General features: G+C 43.9%; 1 protein-coding gene across 2 annotated transcripts in view; it reads left to right on the top strand.

The window, feature by feature from the left end:
- Positions 1–5297: 5297 nt before the first annotated feature.
- Positions 5298–6000, top strand: part of vwa5b2 (von Willebrand factor A domain containing 5B2) — an 84602-nt gene continuing 83899 nt past the window's right edge. For both annotated transcript variants that reach the window (XM_062976850.1, XM_062976849.1), the window contains exon 1: positions 5298–5879. The gene's annotated coding sequence lies outside the window, so the exon portion shown is untranslated. The remainder of the gene's footprint in view (positions 5880–6000) is intronic.

Here is a 6000-nt window from a genome sequence, read left to right as displayed (position 1 = left end):
AGGATGGAGAATTGGAAATAGAAAAAGTTCCGGATCTTAGGTGGAAAGACAGCCAGCAAAATGTATCTGGTTTCAGTGCTGGACTATGACTCTAGAGAACAATGTTCAACTTCTTATTGGCTATGGAAACCCACTGGGTGGCCTTGGGCAAGGCACACTGCCATATAAAATCCAGATTATCTGCTTTGAATTGGATTATATGCCAATGTAGACTCACGTAATCCAGTTCAAAGCAGATAATGTGGATTATCTGATTTGATAATCTGAATTATATGGCAGTGTAGAAAAGGCCACAGTCTCTCAGCTTCAGAGGAAATCACAGGCGAACCCCCTCTGAACAAAGCTTGCCAAGAAAAACCTACCGCGCAGAGCGAAAAAAGCATGCCAAAGAGGAAAAGACTACTGTTTAGATAAATAATGACACAGCTTATTCGACAGCATGCAAGTAACTTGTTCTCAGTCCTTTTAGAACAAATGGTGAAACAAATGAAAACCACTGTCTTCTGCTTTTGTTTTAATGGGTTTCCTTCCATGTCCGCTAGAGCTGTGGGGATAGGAAAGCCTCTTATCTTAGGACTCAAAAAGACCAAAACCATTTATTTTTAAATGTTTTTGTTTTTAGAGTTTTGGAAACTTTTTTTAGGAAATGAGATACTTTGTGCTCAACACAGTAAATTAACACAGCCATAAGGTAAAAAGGTAAAGGTTTCCCCTGACGTTAAGTCCAGTCATGTCTGACTCTGGGGTTTGGTGCTCATCTCCATTTCTAAGCCGAAGAGCCGGCGTTGTCCGTAGACACCTCCAAGGTCATGTGGCCATTGGCATGACTGTATGGAGCGCCGTTACCTTCCTGCCGGAGCGGTACCTGTTGATCTACTCACATTTGCATGTTTTCGAACTGCTAGGTTGGCAGGACCTGGAGCTAACAGCGGGCGCTCATTCTGCTCCCGGGATTTGAACCTGGGACCTTTCGGTCTGCAAGTTCAGCAGCTCAGCACTTTAACACACTTCGCTATTGGGGCTCCTAACACAGCCAAAGGTGTGACCTAAATCGAGCTCCTTATTGTGGGTCGGTGCTGCATTCCAGGAACTTTATGAACAGATGGGAAAATGGTATTCCCACTGATAACCGTCGCCCCGGCTTTCAAATTGATTTGAAAACGCAGCAGAGAGTTCCATAGATTACTCTCCAAAAGAACGAAGTGGGACCGCAGCAGACTATTATTAAAAGACTTTTTTCCTTCATTTTCCCCTTCCCTGAACTATGTAACAAAATCCCCCAATAAAAGTAGCATTTATTTTAACAATAACACTCTCTATCTGGTTATTTTGTATCTCCCTCTGACTCCTTCCTTTGCATGCAGTTCCTCTCCCTCCCGTCCTTTTAAACTCCGGTTGAGGTTTCTCCGCCATAGATTAACATGGCGGACGATACAAATTGGCTCATATCTCTATCAAAATTACCCCTAGAACGCTCCTCTTTTAGTCCTAACCCTTTCTAAGGCTCCTGACTCGAAGACAACCAGCAGAACCGGAATCGGTCCAGTTTTCGGCACCTCAACAGCTGACTGTCAAACGAGACCGACGGCTCCTTTCAAGCCAAGTTACTGCCTTATCTCGGACTTTTCTCTCCCCGCAGCCCGCGAAACGGGATTAAGAGAACCCTAGCCCCTTTCTGTGTACTGGGGATGGGGGAATCGCTCTCTCGCGGGGGAGACATAGTTCTCCAAGGACCCTCACCCTCTACAGCTGCCAGGGGATGCCCGGACGGGTGCCCTCCACGTTTCATTCATACTTTTCATGATTTTATGAAGGAGAAGAACACTCTTCCCCAGACCTACCCCTGGACTTATGAAATCTTATACTTCCAAAGACTGCAACCCACATGTGCCTCTTCCCTATGACACCTCTACGAATTCCTCCCATCACAGATGAACTCTTTTCCCTCATGTATTTGTGAATTTTCATATTCTATGTATTTGGACCCTCTCCTAACTCACTGTTGTATGAATTTCTAATCGTTGGGCTAACTTCATGGATTGTGAAAGTATGCTGCTAGAACTCCACTCTTATGAATCTCCATATCGGGTTCCCCAGATGTTGTGAACTTCGTCCTTATCAAATGTTTTCTATTGCTTATACCATTCATGATTCCCCTTTATGCAATGTCACCCCCCCCCCCCCTTTATGGATTCCCCTTTATTTCCTCGAGATCTATCTGCCTATATGTATTTATACTCTTTGGGATCCCTGGAAAATATGTATTCTTCCCAGCAGGGTTTATGTTCCAACTTTATTTTAATTTTCATTTTATCCCATATAATTGTCAGATCATGAAATCAAATGGGAAATATTATGACCCCAACCTGAACTCTAGCCCTATGACTCAGACCTCCCTTCCCAAAAACAAAAGGATAATCTGCCACCGTTTAATCCAATCTCATTCCGATCGCATGGACAATATAGGGCGAGCCACCAAATTCCTAAAGGTGACTCGCCCCAAGGCAAACATTATCATATCCCAGGCCAGGACGCCGCAGGAAGGCACCCTGTGGGGCCATCAATGATGGCTCATCACCACCCATCACCACTTCCCGTCTGACACCCCAAAGACATATCTAAAATCTGTGGACGTGACAGGACCCCGGACATCCTTGATGGGTGTCATAAATTCCTTTAGAAATTGGCTGGGCCAGAATTAATCCGATGTTTCCTGTCCGGTCACCTCATTGTCTCAATAGCTCCCGCCTCCTCCTCTCTGATTGGCCCGAATAGGGACAAAAAGCGGCTCCCCATTGGGCCAGCAGAGCAAGGCGGGAAACGAAAGCCCGCCTCGTTCAACCTCTCAGCCTATCCGCGATCAGATGGGCGGGGAAGCGGGGCGGGAAATTCAAAGGGCTGTCAGACCGAAACATTGTATAAATATGGCTTTATTTGAAACATATGTTACGCTAGTAGATTGAATGATCGCTATTAGCGTCCTTTTCAGCTGAATTGCTAAATAAAAACTCCTTGGCGGATTTTCCTTCAACTTGGCGGACCTTCTTCATTCCAGGCTTCAGGTTGTATTGCGGCTTATATTCTTCTTTTGGCTTCGCCAAGGTCCGTTCCCTCAGGACCGGATCGGCTTCCTTCTAAAGGGGCCCGATCCCCCAAACGCGGTCGATAACACCACCCTGAGTCTCCCACCATCAAATTTCATGTCTTTTGCATGAGGAATAAAATGGGAGATTCCACAAATTTGATACCAAATATTTATTTAAAGCAGTGATTCCCAACCTGTAGGCCATGGCCCACTGGTAGGCCACGAAACCTGAAATAAAGTCCACGAGACATGCGGGGAAAACCAGCTCTAGATTATTAAATATGATTTTCTGTGGGCGAGCAGATGGCATCTACTGGATGGCATATGTTCTGTATCAGAAACTAGAGCTGACGTGGTCTATCAGCACCCCAAATAACCAAACTGAATCGAAAGTTGACCAAAAACTGATTCGTAACCCTTTTGGTACTAACGTTGGAGAGGGGTCCCTGGTCAAAGTGGTCTCCGGTCAAGTGGTCCCTGGCCAAAAAAAGGTTGGGAACTACTGATTTAAAGTGATTCTGCTTCAACTGCATTCTTATTCTGCTCCAACAGTTGGAAATAATCTCATAGGTTTCTCACTCCAAAATCTCCCATGAAATGCAGCACTTTATCCACTTACCTCACCTATTATGTTTACAATATACATTCCTCGCATTTAGGTCCAGTTCGCTCTCGTTTTAATCCTTGTTACAGTAGAGTCTCACTTATCCAAGCTAAACGGGCTGGCAGAACCTTGGATAATAAGGAGGGATTAAGAAAAAGCCTATTAAATATCAAATTAGGTTATGATTTTACAAATTAAACACCAAAACATCATGTTATACAACAAATTTGACAGAAAAATTAGTTCAATATGCAGTAATGCTACATAGTAATTACTGTATTTACGAATTATAGCACCAAAATATCACGATGTATTGAAAACATTGACTACAAAAATGCCTTGGATAATTCAGAACCTTGGAGTCTTGGATAAGTGAGATTCTACTGTACTTCTAAATGTGTTTTTATCTGGTTTTAATTTCTGCTTTTGATGATTTGCATTATGTATGTATTTTATTTTGTGTTATTGTGATTATTACTTGGGCTTGGCCCCATGTTAGCCACCCCAAGTCCCTTCGGGGAGATGGAGGCGGGATATAAAAATTAAGATTTTATTTTATTGTATGACACAGCAAACAGGATAGATATGCTGGATTTCGTGTCACAAAACCACAAGTCGAACACTTCCCAAGTGTCTAGGACTGTGTGATGTATTTTCGGATGATGCGTGCAGATCCCAGCAGGGTGGCCTTTTGCAGTTGGCAGATCGTAATTTTGTCAATGTCTATTGTTTCCAAATGCTGGCTGAGATCTTTTGGCACGGCACCCAGTGTGCCCATCACCACAGGGACCACCTGCACCGGTTTCTGCCAGAGTTTTGCAGTTCAATCTTGAGGTCCTGATAGCGGCTGAGTTTTTCCTGTTGTTTTTCGTCAATGCGACTGTCACCTGGGATGGCGACATCAATGATCCAAACCCTTTTCTTTTCCACAACTGTGATGTCTGGTGTGTTGTGTTCCAGAACTTTGTCAGTCTAGATTCGGAAAGTCCCACAGTATTTTTGCATGCTCATTTTCCAATACTTTTGCAGGTTTGTGATCCCATCAGTTCTTTACTGCAGGGTGGTGGTACTTGAGGCATAAGTTCCAATGAATCATTTGGGCCACATGGTTGTGCCTCTGTTTGTAGTCTGTCTGTGCGATTTTCTTACAGCAGCTGAGGATATGATCAATGGTTTCGTCGGTTTCCTTGCACAGTCTGCATTTTGGGTCATCAGCTGATTTTTCGATCTTGGCCTTAATTGCATTTGTTCTGATGGCTTGTTCCTGGGCTGCAAAGATCAGGCCTTCTGTCTCCTTCTTCAGGGTCCCATTTGTGAGCCAGGGCCAGGTCTTCTCCTTATCAGCTTTTCCGTCAATTTTGTCAAGGAACTTTCCATGCAATGTTTTGTTGTGCCAGCTGTCAGCTCTAGTTTGTAGTGTGGTTTTCTTGTACTGATTTTTTTGTCTGCTGTGCTTTGAGGAGTTTCTGATTTTTGACTTCAATCAAAGCAGGTTCTTCATTTTGCTTTATATATTCTATTATAACTAAAAAGGCCACTGATATTTGCTACAAATATAAACAATGTATTTTCAGAAAGATACGTGATTATTCCAAAGGATTTGCTGTCTTTCAGTGCAGGATTTGGAGTCTATGGTTGTGTGTTTGTTTGGAACTGTTTGTTTTGATTTCCTTCCTGCATACTCTGCCCATTGTCTTATCTCACTCGAGTCAAGATGCCTTTCTGAGGCTTTCGTCCTGTTTTGAACTACCTCTGATAGGCAGACTTCATCGTCCGGAGAGGATGCAAAACCCTACTTGCCAACTGAGCTGTCAGACTGATGCAGGCAGCCTGGCCCTTTAATTAGGCCAGCCTGGGAGTTGCTCGGTGCCTTTACTTCTGGCACTGAGGAAGCAGAGATGTAGCTGCTACAGCAGCAGCAGCACCATCATCATCACCGAGAAACCAGTACTAGAGAGAGTCTGCAGCAGAGAGGGAGCGAGTATGTATAGGCAAGCAGTCGCGAAGGAAAACAGGGCATTTGCCAGGTTTCTTTTTGGAAGAGAAAAAGAGAGAGCAGAGATTGGAAGAAAACTAAGCTGCTAACGGAAGGAGGAGTCCATCTAGAAATGTGCTGATTTTTTCACATCCTTATGAATTCTTCCCAAATTGGGCTGCTTGAGACTGCAGAGTGTGCGTGTCATTCCTTAGGTAAGCCCTGGACGAGGCAATTTTGTTGGATAACTTAGTCTAGTGGGAAAAGGACTGTTTTAGACACAGCATCCAGATGGGATAATTGTCTGTGTCTCTTTTGGAGTGGGATAATTTGGGG

This window comes from Anolis carolinensis, chromosome 3, assembly GCF_035594765.1.
Source record: "Anolis carolinensis isolate JA03-04 chromosome 3, rAnoCar3.1.pri, whole genome shotgun sequence".
Classification (NCBI taxonomy): domain Eukaryota; kingdom Metazoa; phylum Chordata; class Lepidosauria; order Squamata; family Dactyloidae; genus Anolis; species Anolis carolinensis.
The sequence above is the reverse complement of the archived record's forward strand: the minus strand, read 5'-3'. Positions and strand labels throughout refer to the sequence as shown.